General features: G+C 48.8%; 12 non-coding genes and 1 pseudogene across 12 annotated transcripts; all 13 read right to left on the bottom strand.

Annotated features, from left to right (window-relative positions):
• Nucleotides 1-1,464: 1,464 nt before the first annotated feature.
• TRNAT-CGU (transfer RNA threonine (anticodon CGU)) lies at nucleotides 1,465-1,536 on the bottom strand. Its single transcript has one exon. It is a non-coding gene; the product is annotated as a tRNA-Thr (tRNA).
• A 76-nt stretch (nucleotides 1,537-1,612) lies between these two features.
• TRNAT-CGU (transfer RNA threonine (anticodon CGU)) lies at nucleotides 1,613-1,684 on the bottom strand. Its single transcript has one exon. It is a non-coding gene; the product is annotated as a tRNA-Thr (tRNA).
• Nucleotides 1,685-1,760: 76 nt separating this feature from the next.
• Nucleotides 1,761-1,832, bottom strand: TRNAT-CGU (transfer RNA threonine (anticodon CGU)). The gene has a single exon. It is a non-coding gene; the product is annotated as a tRNA-Thr (tRNA).
• Nucleotides 1,833-1,908: 76 nt separating this feature from the next.
• Nucleotides 1,909-1,980, bottom strand: TRNAT-CGU (transfer RNA threonine (anticodon CGU)). Its single transcript has one exon. It is a non-coding gene; the product is annotated as a tRNA-Thr (tRNA).
• Nucleotides 1,981-2,056: 76 nt separating this feature from the next.
• Nucleotides 2,057-2,128, bottom strand: TRNAT-CGU (transfer RNA threonine (anticodon CGU)). The gene has a single exon. It is a non-coding gene; the product is annotated as a tRNA-Thr (tRNA).
• A 5,455-nt stretch (nucleotides 2,129-7,583) lies between these two features.
• Nucleotides 7,584-7,655, bottom strand: TRNAT-CGU (transfer RNA threonine (anticodon CGU)). The gene has a single exon. It is a non-coding gene; the product is annotated as a tRNA-Thr (tRNA).
• Nucleotides 7,656-7,731: 76 nt separating this feature from the next.
• On the bottom strand, nucleotides 7,732-7,803 carry TRNAT-CGU (transfer RNA threonine (anticodon CGU)). The gene has a single exon. It is a non-coding gene; the product is annotated as a tRNA-Thr (tRNA).
• Nucleotides 7,804-7,879: 76 nt separating this feature from the next.
• On the bottom strand, nucleotides 7,880-7,951 carry TRNAT-CGU (transfer RNA threonine (anticodon CGU)). Its single transcript has one exon. It is a non-coding gene; the product is annotated as a tRNA-Thr (tRNA).
• Nucleotides 7,952-8,027: 76 nt separating this feature from the next.
• Nucleotides 8,028-8,099, bottom strand: TRNAT-CGU (transfer RNA threonine (anticodon CGU)). Its single transcript has one exon. It is a non-coding gene; the product is annotated as a tRNA-Thr (tRNA).
• A 76-nt stretch (nucleotides 8,100-8,175) lies between these two features.
• Nucleotides 8,176-8,247, bottom strand: TRNAT-CGU (transfer RNA threonine (anticodon CGU)). The gene has a single exon. It is a non-coding gene; the product is annotated as a tRNA-Thr (tRNA).
• A 76-nt stretch (nucleotides 8,248-8,323) lies between these two features.
• TRNAT-CGU (transfer RNA threonine (anticodon CGU)) lies at nucleotides 8,324-8,395 on the bottom strand. The gene has a single exon. It is a non-coding gene; the product is annotated as a tRNA-Thr (tRNA).
• A 76-nt stretch (nucleotides 8,396-8,471) lies between these two features.
• On the bottom strand, nucleotides 8,472-8,543 carry TRNAT-CGU (transfer RNA threonine (anticodon CGU)). Its single transcript has one exon. It is a non-coding gene; the product is annotated as a tRNA-Thr (tRNA).
• A 5,872-nt stretch (nucleotides 8,544-14,415) lies between these two features.
• On the bottom strand, nucleotides 14,416-20,416 carry LOC146196319 (uncharacterized; annotated as a pseudogene).
• Between the last annotated feature and the right edge of the window lie 211 nt (nucleotides 20,417-20,627).

Here is a 20,627-nt window from a genome sequence, read left to right as displayed (position 1 = left end):
CATGTGCTGCCTACCAATGTATTGAGAAATGGCAGCGCCGAGCTCCCCCTGTTGAAACGCTGTCTTGAGGTCGACCGTAGTACTTGGCTTGATCACGATCACGTAGTCGTCAGAATTCATCCTGACGGTTGGTTTCGGCGTCCACTTGGAGAGTGGGGATGAATTTTGTTGAGTTTTCGAAGACGGAGCACGAGCGTCTCCCGTGTCCGCATTGTTCAGAGGAGTCTTTGACTTGGCCGCTCCTCGTGCGTTTTGCCGGCGAAGTCGCCGGTTCTCGACGACTTGAAAAAGGGCAGCTTGTTCCGCCGAAATGGTGGATTGGCCGTCCTCTGGCTGGCTTATAGGGACAGACGACCACGACAGAGTCGTGGGGTCGTAGCCGCGTTGTTCGTGCTGAGCCATGTTGATTGGGTGGCCAGCGGGCGTCTCCGCAACCAGCGGCGGGGGAGCCGCAGCCGTTAGGCTTAGCTCATCCGCTACGTGGTTATGCGCAGATTTGCTCTAAATGGCCGAAAATTGAGCGTACCTGGATATGATCGGTGTCTCCAGGATCGCGCTGCCTTCACGGATGCAGATGCGCAAGTTTCGCAGGAGTCAGATCCAGATTTCTGCGGTTCCAGCCGAAAATCGACGGAGCCAGTACGCCACGCGTCCGATCGCTCCGCGCTGCCACCTACCGTCTGGTGCCCGGGATGCGGCTGTGCCGCGCGTCTGCTTCGTGTCGCAATGGATAAAGCTGGGCCCTCTGACACTGCGACGCAGGTTCGTCGTGCTCGACGTGCTGAAGTACAGCGGTTACGAAGGCAGCGGGATCGCGAGTCTACTGATTCTGATATTGCAGCTAAACGGTGCAAGAATCTAGAAGCACAAAGAACGAGGAAACGTGCCGACCGTGCTCAGAAAACAGCTCACGACACATAGCGTCGTCGTGGAAAAGATGCCGAAGCTAAGAGGAACAATTACGTGCGGTAGAAGCTTCAGGACAACGGGTTGCGTGACTGCAAGCGATGGCAAGGTATAGCAGGGATAAGCAGGGCTGCGCACCAACTTCGCATTTGATTAAGTATGCAAATCGGCCGTAATTTTTTTTTGTGAGACGTGCTACAGTGTACTATTAAAAAGGACTTACCAATAACGCCGTTTGGCATACGCTATCTGAAATGCGCCCCGCCAGAAGAAGTGCCGAGGGATTTATTAATGGTCTTGTGTATGCACAGTATATGGAGAACGCGAATGGATGTTCGCCATAAGCATATTGTTGCGCACCCATTCCATCAGTAATTCATTGAAAGTGTAATGTACACGCATTTTCGGAGCGCAATCTGAACCCCCGGAATGGCTGTCTGTTTTGGACAAGTTGACGTCACTTAAACCACTGAGCTATAGCGGCCAACGAACGACACTTTCATTCCGTCTGACCGAACTGTTATTTTTCTCAATTATGAAAAGGAAAAGCAGAACGAGTGCCGCCAGTGAGGATTGAACTCACGACCGCTGGCTTACGAGACCAGCGCTCTACCACTGAGCTATAGCGGCCAACGAACCACATTTTCATTCCGTCTGACCGAACTGTGTTATTCTTCTCAATTATAAAAAGGAAAAGCAGAACGAGTGCCGCCAGTGAGGATTGAACTCACGACCGCTGGTTTACGAGACCAGCGCTCTACCACTGAGCTATAGCGGCCAACGATCGACACTTTCATTCCGTCTGACCGAACTGTGTTATTCTTCTCAATTATAAAAAGGAAAAGCAGAACGAGTGCCGCCAGTGAGGATTGAACTCACGACCGCTGATTTACGAGACCAGCGCTCTACCACTGAGCTATAGCGGCCAACGAACGGCACTTTCATTCCGTCTGACCGAACTGTGTTATTCTTCTCAATTATAAAAAGGAAAAGCAGAACGAGTGCCGCCAGTGAGGATTGAACTCACGACCGCTGGTTTACGAGACCAGCGCTCTACCACTGAGCTATAGCGGCCAACGAACGACAGTTTCATTCCGTCTGACCGAACTGTGTTATTCTTCTCAATTATAAAAAGGAAAAGCAGAACGAGTGCCGCCAGTGAGGATTGAACTCACGACCGCTGGTTTACGAGACCAGCGCTCTACCACTGAGCTATAGCGGCCAACGAACGACAGTTTCATTCCGCCTGACCGAACTGTGTTATTCTTCTCAATTATAAAAAGGAAAAGCAGAACGAGTGCCGCCAGTGAGGATTGAACTCACGACAGCTGGTTTACGAGACCAGCGCTCTACCACTGAGCTTTTTTTTTTCTTTATTGCCGTGAAACACAAACCAAAAATACACATGATAAAACAAGTCAACTACACTTGAGCTAACGCGTACGCGGCTAAAATCTTTTCAAGTGCACCAACTCATCAAACAGAGAATGCCATTGTGGCGGATCCTGCTGCATCCTGAAAGTTTCGCGTATATACACAGCACTTCCAATAAAGTTTTCACGCGCAGATCGTGTATCTATATCTGGATGACGCACCTGCATTCGTGTTTTCCACAAACTATGGAGGCCAAGAAGCATAATTAAATCGTAAGGTGCATCATCGTTCTGCACTGGTAGGAATCTTATACCGTATGGAGTTAATGGAAGTTCCTTTTTAATTGTCCTTTGGAGGACGTCCCATAGAAAGACAGCATCCCAACACTGTAAGAAAACGTGTTCAATTGTTTCCGGTTTTTTGCACAACAGGCAATTTGTTGTCCATGGGACGAAGATACCTTTTTCCTTCAGCCAGGTTTTAACAGGGAGCGTATTGGAGTGAAGTATGAAAAGGAACGTTTTAGCTGATGGCCTCACGGGCATCTTCTTAACTCTTTTCAAAACGTCCTGCCCTGGGCCTCCACAGTGTAATGCCCGGTAAAAAGGCACCGGCAGCATCACGTCAATGAGATCTTTATACAGTTTTTTCCTGGGAACATTGAAAAGGTAATCAAAAGAAAACCGCGCTTCCAGCAACTTGCACGAAAAAACAACCTCGCGCAGGTAGCCAGTCACAGTACCAGGCATGCTTTCACATGACACAATCCATTCAGGGAGCAGCCTCTGCAATCGCACTTGCATCACAGTTCTTAGAAAGGTATCTTTTTGATCACGGAGGAATATAAATCGCGAAACCACTTGACGCAATGTGCAAGGCCAAGCCCGCCCCTTTTAACAGAAATAAACAAATTCGTCCGGGCGGTTTTTTCCCATGTGGTTGGTCAAATAAAAACAGCAAAAACGCGGTGCATTTTCTGAATTGAGGTTCGTGAGATACGCAACACATTTATGAGGTACCACAGCCTCGAAATAAGAAAAACATTGCAAATAGAAGCGCGCGAAAACATTGACAGTTGCCTTCCTTGCCACGCATCCGCTTTTTCTTTCACTCTGGATGTTTCTTCCACCCAGTGCACGTTGGGATCTTGATAACATTCTAAAGGCACGCCTAGATATCGTGTTGGGAGAGCAGACCATCGCAGCTTAGAGAAGAAATCAGGTGTCACGTCCCAATCACCGTGCCAAAACCCAGACCTTTTCTCCCAATTGATCTTGCATCCGGTTTGATCACAAAATGTTTGGACGACACCCGTGACTTCACAGGTGCTCTTTCTAGTTGCACAAAACACTGCTATGTCATCAGCATATGCTAGCATTTTCACGTTTGCTGATTGCAGCTTGAACCCTAAAATGCGATCGCTATCAATGATAGCCAAGCAAAGTGGCTCTAAATACAGTGCAAAAAGCAGGGGTGAGAGCGGGCAGACCTGCCTTACTGATGACCGTACTGCGATGCTGTCAGTCAGTTCACCATTCACAAAAATACGGGTCGTGCAGTTCGCATAAGCCATTTTAACACCCTCCACTATGACGTCGCCAAGGTTAGAATGCTCCAAAATGGAAAAAAGAATTTCGTGAGAAACACGGTCAAAGGCTTTCGCCAAATCTAATTGCATCATGGCTATCTGACCACCGAGTGCATCAACGCATTCTAATACGGTTCTTGCGACATGTATATTCGTGGCAATGGATCGACCCTTGATGCCGCACGTTTGATGAGGCCCAACCAATGTTTTTATTACGCTTTGCAATCTTTTTGCTAAAACCTTCATGTACACCTTATAGTCAACATTGGTGAGGCTTATCGGTCGATATGACCCCACCAACTGTCGTTTCTCCGGATCATCTGTCTTGGGTATTAGAACAATGTGCGATGTAGAGAAAGACAATGGAACAGTATTACGTTCATAAGCTTCAGTGATTACACAGAGCATAAACTGAGCCGCATACTGCTGAAAAGTTTTGAAGAATGCGGCGCTTAGACCATCCGGCCCAGGGGCCTTCCCAGGTGTCAGGTCATCTATTGCAGATAGTATCTCCTGCAACGTTACCGGTGTTTCTAGGCGCGCTTTACTTTCGTCATTCAGTGCAGGCATCAGTCTTAGAAAATCTGTTCGAAAGCCGCCTACAGTCTCAAGCTTAGCGCTAAGCAGTTCTTCGAAGTGCTCTGTTACCGCACGCTGAATATCTTTAGCATCATCAGTGATATGGCCGGCATATCTTATACTCCTTATTTCTTTCTGGCAGGCGTATCTTTTCCCGTCTGCTAGCGCTCGTTTTGTCGGTACTTCTCCAGCCCAAAGTTTTTCAGCCCTTGCACGTATAACAGCCGCTATGTATCTTTCACTGTCGATTGTTTCCAACTCACTTTTTATCTCTCGTATTTTACTGGCGAAATGCCCTGGCACTTAACTTTCCATGCTCAAAAGAAGCTGGAGTTGTTCATTCAGTTTTTTTTCTTTTTCTTTCTCTTTATGCCGCACCTTACTGCTCTTTTCTATGGAATTCAATTTGACCCACTCTTTGAAGCTGTGCCATTCCGCTGCAAAACTTACTGGTCGCATCGCAAGACTATTTTCAAACTCGGTCTTAACTTCCATAAGGAACTCTTTATCTGCGAGAAGCTTGGCATTCAGTTTCCATAGGTGCCAGTTAAAGCGCGATATCTTTCCTTTCCTACCAAACACTGCACTCACAAGACAATGATCACTGAAAGACACAGGTTTGACCTCATATGCAGTACATAGGAAAACAAGATCAACCGAGGAATAAACCCTGTCCAATCTAGCATGGCTATCTCGCTGAAAGTGCGTGAACTCTGGCTGGTTTCCAGTGGAGAACACACTGCCAACATCCTCAAGGCCATACTCATGCACAAGTGCATTCAACAGGTCGGAGCTTCTGTCTGTTCGAGGTTTACACTTCGCCGCTCGGTCCACAGCTGAGCACACACAGTTGTAGTCACCAAGTACAAGCAAGATTTTGTCAGTCTTCAGCCACAATTCAATAGACTCAAAAAACGATTCACGTTCGCATTTTGAATTGGGAGCATACACACACACACACAACACGCCAGCATAAATTACAGTAGGTAAAATCAGTAACCAAAAGCCGACCACTTGGACAGGCAAAAACGGACTCTACGCTTACTCCCGGCTGTTACGTATAAATAAAAGGCATCCACCCGATACACCAACAGAATGGCATACACACATAAAAGTTTGCTTGAAAAGAAGCCACCATACGGTCAGTGCTTTCTTGGCTCTCAATCTTTGACTCTTGCACAGCTGCTATATCTATATCATTATCCAAAAGGAGGCGACTGAGCTGGCATTGTCGCCTTCTCGCTCCCAGCCCTTTGACATTCAAAGTAGCTACGTATAACGGCGAATTAAGCTTAAGAGTCATGAATTAGAAAGAGACGCCCGTACCAGCATGGTGCCTACCTTCATGGTTGCGTGGCCTCAGCCCACGCAACCTTTGACTCTTGCAATCTGCTATATCTTTGCAATCTTTGACTCTTGCACAGCTGCTATATCTATATCATTATCCAAAAGGAGGCGACTGAGCTGGCATTGTCGCCTTCTCGCTCCCAGCCCTCTGACATTCAAAGTAGCTACGTGTAACGGCGAATTAAGCTTAAGAGTCATGAATTAGAAAGAGACGCCCGTACCAGCATGGTGCCTACCTTCATGGTTGCGTGGCCTCAGGTTCTGAAGAACAGCGGCGTATGTGTGCATGTAATGTCCTCACAGCAGAACATCGGGCTGGATTCAAACGAAGTGCAAGCACCATCTTTCATTTTTTTTTCCACACACGCCCCTCTTGGTTGCAGAATGTTCCTGACGCTGGTCGGTAGGCAGCCGACCCACAAATCGTTCAGGACACCACAAAACTACGGAGGCGGTTTCCCCGCCTGCCGCGTGTCGGCCGAGAAGTTCGGCTTCGGTCGCAAAGTTGCTCCTCGGATGCCCGCAGTTTTCGGAGGCGGCTCACCACAAACACCGCCTGGCAGCTGCGTCTCCTTGACGCTTTCCTCGTGCGGACGTCTCGCGGCCATTAAGGCTGCTGTCTCCGGCCCAACCTCCATGGCATCAGTACAGGAAGGCTCAGTACTGAGATTGTCCTCAGCATCAGAAAATTTGATTACGTCTTGTGACGCTTCCTTTGACGCGCTTTCATGGTCCTGGGATGGAACGTTCAAGACATGCAGAGTTTCATTCTGTTCATTAGAGACCGTCACCTTATTCTTCTTTAAAACAGTCATGGAAAGCGCGTCCTGTTTCGTTGACTGACCTCTAATGTCAGCAGCCTCCTCCGCATCCGCCTCGTCCATAATTAACTCGGACGAGTCTTCGCTGGTCCCAGGTCCGGCAATGCTAGCGTAGGTTCGTGCACACTGGCTGTCTTCATGCCCGAACCGTCGACAGGTTCCGCAGCAAGGAACCCGGAACTCTTTGCGGATGTGACCCGTACTCCGGCAGCGTAGGCACAACGGGGGTCTGCCTGGCACAATCACTAGTGCCAGCTCGCCGCTAACATTCAACTGATGCGGCAGGTCGTCGAGCTTCAAGCCAGCTTTCTGCTTCAGCGTGACGAGTCTAGTGGTGGAGCCCTTTTCTAGCATACCTTTAACCCGCCAGCGCTCTCGGCAAACCTCCGACACCTTTCCGTACGGCGCAAATGTAGCACGAACATCCTCGTCTGGCACGTTGTGTAGCAGCCAGTGAAGTTTGAGTCGCACGTCCTGGTTCGCCGGGTCAATCACCAAGCAGCTACCGTTTTTTACACACAGCTCACCTACACTTACAATCTTGTTCACCGCTTCAGCATCTTTGAGAGTGACGGCCCAGACGTGGCTCATCCGACACGCCCCCATTGCGATAACGTCGGGGATTAGCGAGTGTTGCGCCAAAGCATCCCGGAAATCTTCCACCCGGTACGGGCGGGCCCTGATATCGGCATGCAAAAAAACGGTATTCAAAACAAACCGACCTGTTGGCAGTGCAGGCAAAACAACCTGGTAAGTATTGTCCTGTTCAACAGTCCTGTTACCGCGGCCTGATATGGCCGCTGAAGCCGCTCCTGAAGAGCCCTGCATCCTGCGTCCGTTCACTGGCGTGGCCGGAAGCAGAATCCGCTCTACCACTGAGCTATAGCGGCCAACGAACGACACTTTAATTCCGTCTGACCGAACTGTGTTATTCTTCTCAATTATAAAAAAAGGAAAAGCAGAACGAGCGCCGCCAGTGAGGATTGAACTCACGACCGCTGATTTACGAGACCAGCGCTCTACCACTGAGCTATAGCGGCCAACGAACGACACTTTCATTCCGTCTGACCGAACTGTGTTATTCTTCTCAATTATAAGAAGGAAAAGCAGAACGAGTGCCGCCAGTGAGGATTGAACTCATGACCGCTGGTTTACGAGACCAGCGCTCTACCACTGAGCTATAGCGGCCAACGAACGACACTTTCATTCCGTCTGACCGAACTGTGTTATTTTTCTCAATTATAAAAAGGAAAAGCAGAACGAGTGCCGCCAGTGAGGATTGAACTCACGACCGCTGATTTACGAGACCAGCGCTCTACCACTGAGCTATAGCGGCCAACGAACGACATTTTCATTCCGTCTGACCGAACTGTGTTATTCTTCTCAACTATAAAAAGGAAAAGCAGAACGAGTGCCGCCAGTGAGGATTGAACTCACGACCGCTGGTTTACGAGACCAGCGCTCTGCCACTGAGCTATAGCGGCCAACGAACGACACTTTCATTCCGTCTGACCGAACTGTGTTATTCTTCTCAACTATAAAAAGGAAAAGCAGAACGAGTGCCGCCAGTGAGGATTGAACTCACGACCGCTGGTTTACGAGACCAGCGCTCTACCACTGAGCTATAGCGGCCAACGAACGACACTTTCATTCCGTCTGACCGAACTGTGTTATTCTTCTCAACTATAAAAAGGAAAAGCAGAACGAGTGCCGCCAGTGAGGATTGAACTCACGACCGCTGGTTTACGAGACCAGCGCTCTACCACTGAGCTATAGCGGCCAACGAACGACACTTTCATTCCGTCTGACTGAACTGTGTTATTCTTCTCAGTTATAAAAAGGAAAAGCAGAACGAGTGCCGCCTGTGAGGATTGAACTCACGACCGCTGGTTTACGAGACCAGCGCTCTACCACTGAGCTATAGCGGCCAACGAACGACACTTTCATTCCGACTGACCGAACTGTGTTATTCTTCTCAATTATAAAAAAAGGAAAAGCAGAACGAGTGCCTCCAGTGAGGATTGAACTCACGACCGTTAGTTTACGAGACCAGCGCTCTACCACTGATCTATAGCGGCTTTTTTTTCTTTATTGCCGTGAAACACAAAAAACAAAATACACATGATAAAACACGTCAACTACACTTGAGCTAACGCGTACGCGGCTAAAATCTTTTCAGGTGCACCAGCTCATCAAATAGACAATGCCATTGTGGTGGATCCTGCTGCATCCTGCACGTTTCGCGTATATACACCGCACTTTCAATGAAGTTTTCACGCGCAGATCGTGTGTCTATATCTGCATGACGCACCTGCATTCGTGTTTTCCACAAACTGTGGAGGCCAAGGAGCATAATTAAATCATACGGTGCATCATCGTTCTGCACTGGTTGGAATCTGATTCTGTACGGAGTTGGAGTTCCTTTTTAATTGACCTTTGGAGGACGTCCCATAGAAAGACAGCATCCCAACACTAAGAAAACGTGCTCAATAGCTTCCGGTTTTTTTGCACAGCAGGCAATTTGTTGTCCATGGGACGAAGATACCTTTATCATTCAGACAGGTTTTAACAGGGAGCGTATTAGAGTGAAGTTTGAAAAGGAACGTTTTAGCAGATGGCCTCACAGGCATCTTCTTAACTCTTTTCAAAACGTCCTGCCCTGGGCCTCCACAGTGTAATGCCCGGTAGAAAGGCACGGGCAGCATCACGTCAATAAGATCTTTATATAGTTTTTTTTCTGGAAACATTATAAAGGTAATCAAAAGAGAACCGCACTTCAAGCAACTTGCACGAAAAAACAACCTCGCGCAGGTATCCAGTCACAGTACCAGGCATGCTTTCACATGACACAATCCATTCAGGGAGCAGCCTCTGCAATCGCACTTGCATCACAGTTCTTAGAAAGGTATCTTTTTGATCACGGAGGAATATAAATCGCGAAACCACTTGACGCAATGTGCAAGGCCAAGCCCGCCCCTTTTAACAGAAATAAACAAATTCGTCCGGGCGGTTTTTTCCCATGTGGTTGGTCAAATAAAAACAGCAAAAACGCGGTGCATTTTCTGAATTGAGGTTCGTGAGATACACAACACATTTATGAGGTACCACAGCCTCGAAATAAGAAAAACATTGCAAATAGAAGCGCGCGAAAACATTGACAGTTGCCTTCCTTGCCACGCATCCGCTTTTTCTTTCGCTGTGGATGTTTCTTCCATCCAGTGAGCGGTGTGATCTCCATAACAATCTAAAGGCACCCGTAGATAACGCGTTGGGAGAGCAGACCATCGCAGCTTACAGAAGAAATCAGGTGCCACGTCCCAATCACCGTGCCAAAACCCGGAGCTTTTCTCCCAATTGATCTTACATCCGGTTTGTTCACAAAATGTTTGAACGACACCCGTGACTTAACAGATGCTCTTTCTGGTTGCACGAAAGACTGCAATGTCATCAGCGTATGCTAGCATTTTCACGTGTGCTGATTGCAGCTTGAAGCCTAAAATGCGATCGCTATCAATGATAGCCAAGCAAAGTGGCTCTAAATACAGTGCAAAAAGCAGGGGTGAGAGCGGGCAGCCCTGCCTTACTGATGACCGTACTGCAATGCTGTCAGTCAGTTCACCATTCACTATAATACGGGTCGTGCAGTTCGCATAAGCCATTTTAACACCCTCCACTATGACTTCACCAATATTAGAATGCTCCAAAATGGAAAAAAGAATTTCGTGAGAAACACGGTCAAAGGCTTTCGCCAAATCTAATTGCATCGTGGCTATCTGACCCCCGAGTGCATCAACACATTCTAGTACGGTTCTTGCGATATGTACAGGGTTTTGAATATTTGGGGGCTGGGATTTAAAAAATTCCTATGCAAAATCTACTAACCCATTCGAGCTGAAATAACGTTCACAAAGAAGCAAACTATAGTCTACGTTATCTGATAAGTGATTCAACATCGGTACTTGCCTACATTTCTCGAAAGCGAGAAAAAACTGCTCTCGGTGGCGTGCACAATTTTCGCAGAAGAGAGTCGAAAAGCTATTTTAACATGATGCGTCATCTGTCGAGCAGTGAGACAAGCTCCATCCCGGCTGTTGGCGCGCTTGCCTCGCTGCCCGACAGATGACGCACCATGTTAAAATAGCTTTTCGACTCTCTTCTGCGAAAATTGTGCACGCCGCCGAGAGCAGTTTTTTCTCGATTTCGGAAAATCTAGGCAAGTACCGATGTTGAATCACATATCAGATAACGTAGACGATATTTTGCTACTTTGTGAACGTTATTTCAGCTCGAATGGTGTAGTAGATTTTGCATAGGAATGTTTTAAATCCCAGCCCCCAAATATTCAAAACCCTGTACATTCGTGGCTATGGATCGACCCTTGATGCCACACGTTTGATGAGACCCAACCAATTTCGTTACGCTTTGCAGTCTTCTTGCTAAAACCTTCATGTACACCTTGTAGTCAACATTGGTGAGGCTTATCGGTCGATATGACCCCACCAATTGTCGTTTCTCCGGATCCTCTGTCTTGGGTATTAGAACAATGTGCGATGTAGCGAAAGACAATGGAACAGTATTACGTTCATAAGCTTCAGTGATTACATCGAGCATAAACTGAGCCGCATAGTGCTGAAACGTTTTAAAGAAGACAGCGCTTAGACCATCCGGCCCAGGGGCCTTCCCAGGTGCCAGGTCATCTATTGCAGATTCTAACTCCTGCAGCGTTATCGGTGTTTCTAGGCGCGCTTTACTTTCGTCATCCAGTGCAGGCATCAGTCTTAGAAAGTCTGTTTGGAAGCCGCCTACAGTCTCATGCTTAGTGCTAAGCAGTTCTTCGAAGTGCTCTGCTACCTCATGCTGAATATCTTTAGCATCCTCTGTGATATGGCCGCCATACCTTATACTCCTAATTTCTTTCTGGCAGGCGTATCTTTTCTCGTCTGCTAGGGCTCGTTTTGTCGGCACTTCTCCAGCCCAAAGTTTTTCAGCCCTTGCACGTATGACAGCCGCTGTGTATCTTTCGCTGTCGATTGTTTTCAGCTCACTTTTAAGCTCTCGTATTTTATTGGCGAAAAGCCCTGGCACAGTACTTTCCATGCTCAAAAAAATTCAAGTTGTTCATTCAGTTCTTTTTCTTTTTCTTTCTCTTTGTACCGGACCTTACTACTCTTTTCTATGGCTTTCAATTTGACCCACTCTTTGAAGCTGTCCCATTCCGCTGCAAACCTTACTGGTCGCATAGCAAGACGATTTTCAAACTCGGTCCTAACTTCAGTAAGGAACACTTCATCGGCAAGAAGTTTGGCATTCAGTTTCCATAGGTACCAGTTAAAGCGCGATTTCTTTCCTTTGCGACCAAACACTGCACTCACGAGACAATGATCACTGAAAGACACAGGTTTGACCTCATATGCAGTACATAGGAAAACAAGATCAACCGAGGCATACACCCTGTCCAATCTAGAATGGCTATCTCGCTGAAAGTGCGTGAACTCTGGCTGGTTTCCAGTGGAGAACACACTACCAACATCCTCAAGGCCATACTCATGCACAAGTGGATTCAACAGCTCGGAGCTTCTGTCTGTTCGAGGTTTACACTTCGCCGCTCGGTCCACAGCTGCGCACACACAGATGTAGTCACCAAGTACAAGCAAGATTTTGTCGACCTTCAACCACAACTGAATAGACTCAAAGAACATTTCACGCTCACATCCTGAATTGGGAGCATACACACAGACAACACGCCAGCATAAATTACAGTAGGTAAAATCGGTAACCAAAAGCCGACCACTTGGACAGGCAAAAACGGACTCTACGCTTAATCCCAGCGTGTTACGTATAAATAAAAGGCATCCACCCGATACACCAACAGAATGGCATACACACTCATAAAAGTTTGCTTGAAAAGAAGCCACCATACGGTCAGTGCTTTCTTGGCTCTCAATCTTTGACTCTTGCACAGCTGCTATATCTATATCATTATTCAAAAAGAGGCGACTGAGCTGGCATTGTCGCCTTCTCGCTCCCAGCCCTCTGACATTCAAAGTAGCTACGTGTAACGGGGAGTTAAGCTTGAGAGTCATGTATTAGAAAGAGACGCCCGTACCCGCATGGTGCCTACCTTCATGGTTGCGTGGCCGCCGCTTCTGAAGAACAGTGGTATATGTGTGCATGTAATGTCCTCCCAGCAGAACGTTGGGCTGCATTGAAACGAAGTCCAAGCACCGTCTTTCATTTTTTTTTTCACACACGCCCCGCTTGGTTGCAGAATGTTCCTGACGCTGGTCGGTAGGCAGCCGACCCAAAAATCGTTCAGGACACCACAAAAACTACGGAGGCGGTTTCCCCGCCTGCCGTAGTTTTTGTGCCGCTTGTCGGCTGAGAAGATCGGCTTCGGCCTCAAAGTTGCTCTTCGGATGCCCGCAGTTTTCGGCGGCGGCTCACCGCGAACACCGCCTGACAGCCGAGTCTCCTCGACGCTTTCCTCGTGCGGACGTTTCGCGGCAATTAAGGCTGCTGTCTCCGGCCCAACTTCCATGGCCTCAGTACAGGGAGGCTCAGTACTTTGATGCTCCTCAGGGTCAGAAATATTGATTACATCTGTCGCTTCCTTTGACGCGCCTTCATGGTCCTGTGACGGAACGTGCAAGGCTTGCAGAGTTTCATTGTCTTGACTGGAGACCGTCACCTTATGCTTTGTTAAAACAGTCATGGAATGAGTGTTTTGATGACTAACCTCTAATGTCAGCAGCCTCCTCCGCATCCGCCTCGTCCATAATTAACTCGGACGAGTCTTCGCTGGTCCCAGGTCCGGCAATGCTAGCGTAGGTACGTGCACACTGGCTGTCTTCATGCCCGAACCGTCGACAGGTTCCGCAGCGAGGAACCCGGCACTCTTTGCGGATGTGGCCCGTACTCCGGCAGCGTAGGCACAACGGGGGTCTGCCTGACACAATGACGAGCGCCAGCTCACCGCTGACATTCAACTGATGCGGCAGGTCATCCAGCTTCACGCCAGCTTTCAGCTCAGCGTGGCGAGCCTAGTTGTAGAGCCCTTTTCAAACATACCTTTAACACGCCAGCGCTCCCGGGTAACTTCCGACACCTTTCCGTACGGCGGAAAGGCAGCACGAACATCCTCGTATGGCACGTTGTGTAGCAGCCAGTGAAGTTTGAGTCACACGTCCTGGTTCGCCGGGTCAATCACCAAGCAGCGACCGTTTTTTACACACAGCTCACCTACACTTACAATCTTGTTCACCGCTTCAGTATCTTTGAGAGTGACGGCCCAGACGTGGCTCATCCGATACGCCCCCATTGCGATAACGTCGGGGATTAGCGAGTGTTGCGCCAAAGCATCCCGGAAATCTTCCATCCGGTACGGGCGGGCCCTGATATCGGCGTGCAAAAAAACGATATTCGAAACAAACCGACCTGTTGGCAGGGCAGGCAAAACAACCTGGTAAGTAGTTTCTTGTTCAGCAGTCCTGTTACCGCGGCCTGACATGGCCGCTGAAGCTGCTCCTGAGGAGCCCTGCATCCTGCGTCCGTTCACTGGCGTGGCCGGAAGCAGAATCTCTATAGCGGCCAACGAACGACACTTTTATTCAGTCAGACCGAACGGTATTATTCTTCTCGATTATAAAAGGAAAAACAGAATGAGGGCCGCCAGTGAGGATTGAACCCACGACCGCTGGTTTACGAGATCAGCGCTCTAGCACTGAGCTATAGCGCCTTTTTTTTCTTTATTACCACATTGGAATATAACACAAAACAAAACACATCTGTACAGCATCTACATCACTTGAGAAGTAAAAGGCGCGAGTGGAAATCTGCCTCGCTCACGCAACAGGATTAAAAGCGTTTAAGCTGTACAAGGTCGTCCATTACTGACAACCACTCAGGGGGCTCATTTTGGGTCCTAAGCACATCTCTTATATAAGTCATGCTTTCGATAAAGTACTCCCTGACGGGGAGTACAGTCACGTCTGCATGCCTGAAAGCCATTCGATTTCTCCAAATACTGTGCAGGCTTAGAAGCATGAACATGTCATATGGTATGTCGTCCCCACTCTCTACAGGTAGAAATCGTATTCCGTATGGCGATATCGGGAGCAGGAGGAGGAGGAGGAGGAAGAACATTTATTTCCGCCGAATATGGTGCAGCAGCCACCTACGTGTCCGCACGCAGGCGTCCGGGGAGGCAGTCTGTCACACCGCGGCCAGAGGACACCCGGCCTCGTCTAGGAGAAGAGGTCTTCAGCCTCGGCCGCCAGGCGGACGGCGAATCGCTGTGTTTTTTCGTCGGAGCTTCTTAGCGTGGTCTCCCATTCATCGCTAGTTTTAATCGCGTTGCGCCCTGGGGCACGAACGCATCTCCATATTATATGATCTAATGTTGCCACGTGGCAGCAAAATTTACAAATTTCGGTTTCTGCACCGTCCCTCTTCTGCCCTCTGGCACCCGTCCAACTCCTCCACAGGGGCGAAAAGAAATTTCGAGCTTGGAGTCTTCTCCAGTCGTACGATTCCTTTTTACTCAGGGATCTAACCGGTGGCGGATATATCCTCCGGTCTTTCTTCAAGTTGTCGGTTACATCCCTAAAGGTACCTATACATTCTTTGGTTTTAGATGTTGTGGAGGCGTCCGCAGCACCCCGAGGTAGCGAGGAGCGGGCGAGCATGTGGGCAGCCTCGTTGTCGGCGAGACCGGCGTGTGCTGGGGTCCAGATTATGGTCACGCTTTCGGTCTCCTAATTATGGTGTTTAATTTGTGTTCTTCGGTCTTGTTGATATTTAGGAATGGAGTCGCGTAACACATTCTGCTCGTGACAAAAGCTTGTACGAGTCTGAGTCTACTAGCCTCCGTGAGACCACTCCTTCTGTTGGACGTCTTCTTAAATACTCTGACTACAAGCTCCGCCTGATCTTTAATTTCTTAATCAGGCTTTTGTTACTACCCCTGCGGTTGATAATCATACCTAATATTCTAATTTCATCTACTTTCCGGACTTCGTTTCCGTTGACTTTAATTTTGATATCTGGAGTTATCTTCCCACTACTGCTGGTCATTACCAGAAGCTCCGATTTTTCTGGCGAACAGCATAGACCTACGTCCTCTGCGTGATAGCTGATTATATCTGCTGCCTCTTGGAGCCTGGATGTGATGTACGAGTCGTTCCCTTCGCACATCCAGACGGTCACATCGTTCGCGTAGATGCTTAGTTTTAAGTCATCGAGATGGCCAAGCTTACTGGGGAGCTTCCTCATTACGATGTTAAAAAGGAAAGGTGAGAGCACAGCCCCCTGCGGAGTGCCTCTGTTACCCAGCGGGAACTCCTCCGAACATAAGCCCTGAAAGCTGATGATCGCCGTCCTGTCTCGCAGGAATGATCTAATGTAGTTGTAGGTTCTTTCGCCTACTCTAAGCTCAGCGAGCCCGTCGAGAATGGCGTCGTGACTGACGTTGTCAAAAGCTTTCTTAAGGTCTAAGCCTAGAATAGCTTTCGTATTTTTTTCCTGAAGTCTCTGACAACATCGTTATGTAGTCTGAGCATGGTATCTTGCGTACAAAGGCCGGGCCTGAATCCGACCAATTCAGCCGGCCACGCACCATTCTCTTCGGTGTATTTGGTTAGCCTCCTCTGAATAACTTTCTCAAGTAGTTTGCCTACGCAGGATGTTAGTGATATTGGGCGGAGATTCTCCAAGCCCGGTGGTTTTCCCTGCTTGTGCATTAGGGTGATCTTAGCCCTCTTCCACTCTTGGGGTACTTGACCACTCTCCCACACCTGATTTAAATATTTGGTTAGGGCATTGATCGATTCGTCGTCCAGATTTGCGAGCATCTTGTTATTAACGAGGTCCGGCCCGGGGGCCGAGCGTCTTTTTAGGCCGTGCAGCTCCGCTCTGACTTCTGCCACTGTTATGGACGCGTCAAGCTCGCTGTTCGCCGGTCCGTTGTAATCTCTGTAATGCGCTGTGGCGGGGGGAGCTACGTACATGGACTTGAGCTTGTCAATGAGCTGTTTGTCCGTACCCTTAAAGTTATACCTCGCCTTGACCTGTTCTATATTGGCGACCGTTTTGGACTTAGTCGGGTCTATCAGGAACCTGAGCAGTTGCCACGTCTTGGCCCCATTCATGGTGCCCTCCATCTCGTCGCATTTGTTATCCCAACGTTGCGACTCGAGTTTCCGGGCGTATTTTTCTATTTCGACGTTGTGTCTGGCTATCTCTCTCCTGAGATTGCGGTTCCACTTTTGCTTTTTGAGCTTCTTCGTTAGCTCTTCTTTCTTTTTGAACATGCCGAATAGCCTGCTATCCATCGCCTCAGACAGAGCTTCGCCTTTAATTTCTTCGGTGGCCTCGTTGACATGGGTAATTAATTGGGCGGCCCAATTTTGAATGCACTCTATATCTCCAATTTCTTCCCGTTCTCTGATCTGTCTGAATTTATCCCAATCCACTTGGGTTTCCGTCCGACACACAGCGCGCTTAACGCTCACTTTCCTACTTAGTTCTACCTCTAGCACGTAGTGGTCGCTACCTAGATCCTGATGCTTGTTCGTCCACTTGACTATGCCAGTTCTATGGCAGAGAGTTAAGTCCGGGTTTGTGTCCGCTGACACACTGTTGCCCACCCTCGTCGGGCATCTAATGTCGTTAGCGATGTAGAGGTTTGACTCAGTGATATCTTCCAACAGCGTTTGACCCTTCGGGCTGCTGGTCGTGTAACCCCATTCTCGATGTCTGGCATTAAAATCGCCGGCTATTATTAGTGGGTTCTTACCTGCCAGGCTAATCGCTCTCTTAAATATCGGGCCAAACCTCGCCTTCGTGCACTTCGGGGAGCTGTACACATTGAGTAGAAATATGCTGCCTCTGTTCTTTTTACCGGTCAGGATTTCCACAAAGACCGTTTCTGTCTCCCTGTTACCTACTTCGTGCTGGACGACGGCGACGTTGTTTTTGACGTACGTCACGACCTGTGTTTTACTTCCCTTCCCGCTATCGTAGCTTTTGTACCCCGAAAGCTTCCATACACCTCGCGTTTCCTGCAGAGCCATTGCCAAAGGCTGTGTGTTCTGGCTAGCTACGTACTGTTGCAAGAGCCATCGCTTCATTGACAACGACCGGCAATTCCATTGCCAAATTTTAGACGTTTTGGGATCCATTATGATTTTGATATTGTATACCCGATGCGTTGCAAAGGGCTTGAAGCATCTTTTCTAGCACTCCAAATCTCGCCTCAAGTTTTTTATTCAGGTTCAATTCGAAGTCTATGATTTCATCCTTGACTAATTTTCTAAAAGCCACGTGCTTTCTGGCTTGTCCAATTACACTAGTGTCGTCTGATTTACGTTTCGCGGGTCTAGCCTGATCGATATTCATTTCATCTGAGTCGTCACTGTCCCTGCCACAATTGCTCTCGCTTGCCCCACCGGGGCCCCGTATGACGGGCGGCTTGAGCATCGGAGGTGCCGGTGCCGGTGTAGCTTTTGCCTCTTTTAACTCTTTAATTACCTCGACTAGGGATTTGAGGGTTTCTTTAATCTCTTTGATGTCTTCTTTAATGATTCTGATTTCTTTGCTATGCTCGGCTTGAGTCTGTTGTAATTCCGAAAGTTCCAAGTTTTTTTCTTTGGAGACCCCGCTAGCGAAGCTGACCGACTTACCGTCTGCGTTAACTTCTTCATTCGTCTTTGCTTGTCCGGCCGGCGTCTCCCCGGGCTTCGGCCAGTGGTTCTTGTCGTCCTTGGGTGGCGGTGGTTGTTGCGGCCCCCTGTTCTTGCTCTTGGATCCGGGCTCATCTCTGGTGACGGATGCGCTGGAGTCTCTCGCACGGCCCGTTGTGCCCGCGGCGTCGCCTCTTCCTCTCGATCTGCCCCGGGTTTTTGTTGGCTCTTGCTGCTTGTTTTGAGCCTGGGTGGCTTCTTTCTCTGCTTGTCGGACTTTGAGAATGTGTGGGGTCCGGTACATGCTTCTGCAGCGGTTGTGCCCCAGGGGGTGGCAGCCGCGCACAGTAGGCATTGCGGCTCGCAATTTTGTTCGTGCCCCTCCGGTGGATTAAGCATTCTGTACCCTCGGCATCGAGGGCTGGTGGGGTCCGGGCAGACGTCCGACCGATGTCCTAGGTTGCCGCATGCGTAGCACACATCGAATTTCTTTTTGTAGAGGTTGCACCGGTATAGCAATCCGTTGAACCACACCTCTCGCGGGACTTCTTGGTCTTCGAAAATGATGAGCACGGTTTTAGACTTTTTCCCGAGCCTCCTCGCTCCAATGTAGCCAGGGTTATCTCTGAGTCCCTGCCGAATTTCCTCCTCCGTGACGTCCAGCGGAACGTCGTATATGACGCCCTTGCCGCCCTCCGGCATGGCCGCGTGAGCAGTTGCGTCTATCTCAACTGGTCCGATTTTTATGGTCGTAATTTGCTCGTACCGCTTCGCCCTGCCGAGCTCCGGGGTCATAATTAGTAGGGACTGATTCTTCGGGTTGGCGATGAATCTGTCTTCCCCGTTCAGGTTGAGGCCTGCAGCCGTAACCAGGACCTGGCGCAGCTTCGGTCCCGCTTTCCTTGTCAGCTGATCGGCGCCGCCGTGCGGTCGCAGCACTACGCGGAACATCTCCTTCGGTATTTTCGATCTGACCGTGCCTACGGATCTCTCGGCGAGTGACCTTCCTATCGCTTTTTGCCGCGATTTGGCGGCCTCGGTCCTTCGCTCCCCTTCACGGGTGCCTCCTTCTTCGCTTGGGACGCTGCGTCGCATTCCTTCACATATCTGCCTCCTTGTCGGCGGAACCATGAATTTTCTTCTAAGGCCTCAACCGCCTCCATATTTCCGTCCTTACTAGTGTCAGAGTTCGGCTGGTAGCTCTGATTTTCCTCGCCCTGCCAGTCCATGCCGTCCACGCTCCGAGGGTCTTCCCTCGAGCAACTTTTTAACCGTTCGTTGTAAGATGTCCCAATGAAATACCGAGTCTGTACAGTGAAGGAACATGTGATCTATCGTCTCCGGTGTTCTACAAATTAGGCAATTTACGGACCATGGAACAAAAATACCCTTCTCTTGAAGCCAGGGCTTCACTGGTAGAGTGCCACTGTGCAACTGAAAAAAGAATGTTTTAACCGAGGCCCGCACAGGCATCCTCTTTACTCTTTTCAGCACATTTTTACCTTGACCTACATTGTACATGGCCCGGTAGACAGGAACAGGCAACACAGTATCAATGAGTGCTTTGTAAAGTTCTTTCCTCGATACTTCAGTAAGGTACTGCACTGAAAAGCGAACTTTCAAAAATTTAAAAGCTCGAACAACCTCCCAGAGAAAACCTCTGACCCTCATGTGTCTAACAGGGCTGGATGATACAACGAAGTCTGACAGTGCCTCACCCAGCAACAGTTGCATTACTGTCCGCAAGAAAGCGTCTTTTTGGTCCCGAAGGAACATAAATCTCGACTCAAGTTGCTTAACGAACAAATGAGTCAAACCCAGGCCGCCGCTGATCGAAAAAGATTTGTGCGGCTTGTCCTCTCCCAACTCGACCCCCAAATAAACACGGCAAACACTCGGTGCAATCGCTGGACACTGGTTCGTGACATACACAATACCTGAAGCACATACCAAACTTTGGCCACTAGAAACAGGTTGCATACTGTGGCTCTAGTAAAAATAGAAAAATCGCGGCCACCCCATTTGCGCGTATTTTCACGCGCACGTTCAATTTCTGCTTCCCAGTACTTTGCGGGTTCTTTATAATCGTTTAGCGGAACTCCCAAATATTTAACAGGTGACATTGCCCACTGAAAGCCTTCGTGCATGATAGGCGCAGATTCCCAGCTACCATGCCAAAAGCCGAAGCACTTTTCCCAGTTTATCACGCTTCCTGAGACTTTGCAAAACCTAGTCGCCTCTTTCACTGCTTCTGTTACGCTATCTTTATCAGCGCAGAAGATTGCAATGTCATCCGCGTAAGAAAGGATTTTAACTTCAGTGGACAATATCGCA

The sequence above is a fragment of the Amblyomma maculatum genome, chromosome 3, assembly GCF_055883805.1.
Source record: "Amblyomma maculatum isolate TAMU_Amacu chromosome 3, ASM5588380v1, whole genome shotgun sequence".
Taxonomy (NCBI): Eukaryota; Metazoa; Arthropoda; class Arachnida; order Ixodida; family Ixodidae; genus Amblyomma; species Amblyomma maculatum.
This window is presented reverse-complemented; position numbering and strand designations above follow the sequence as displayed.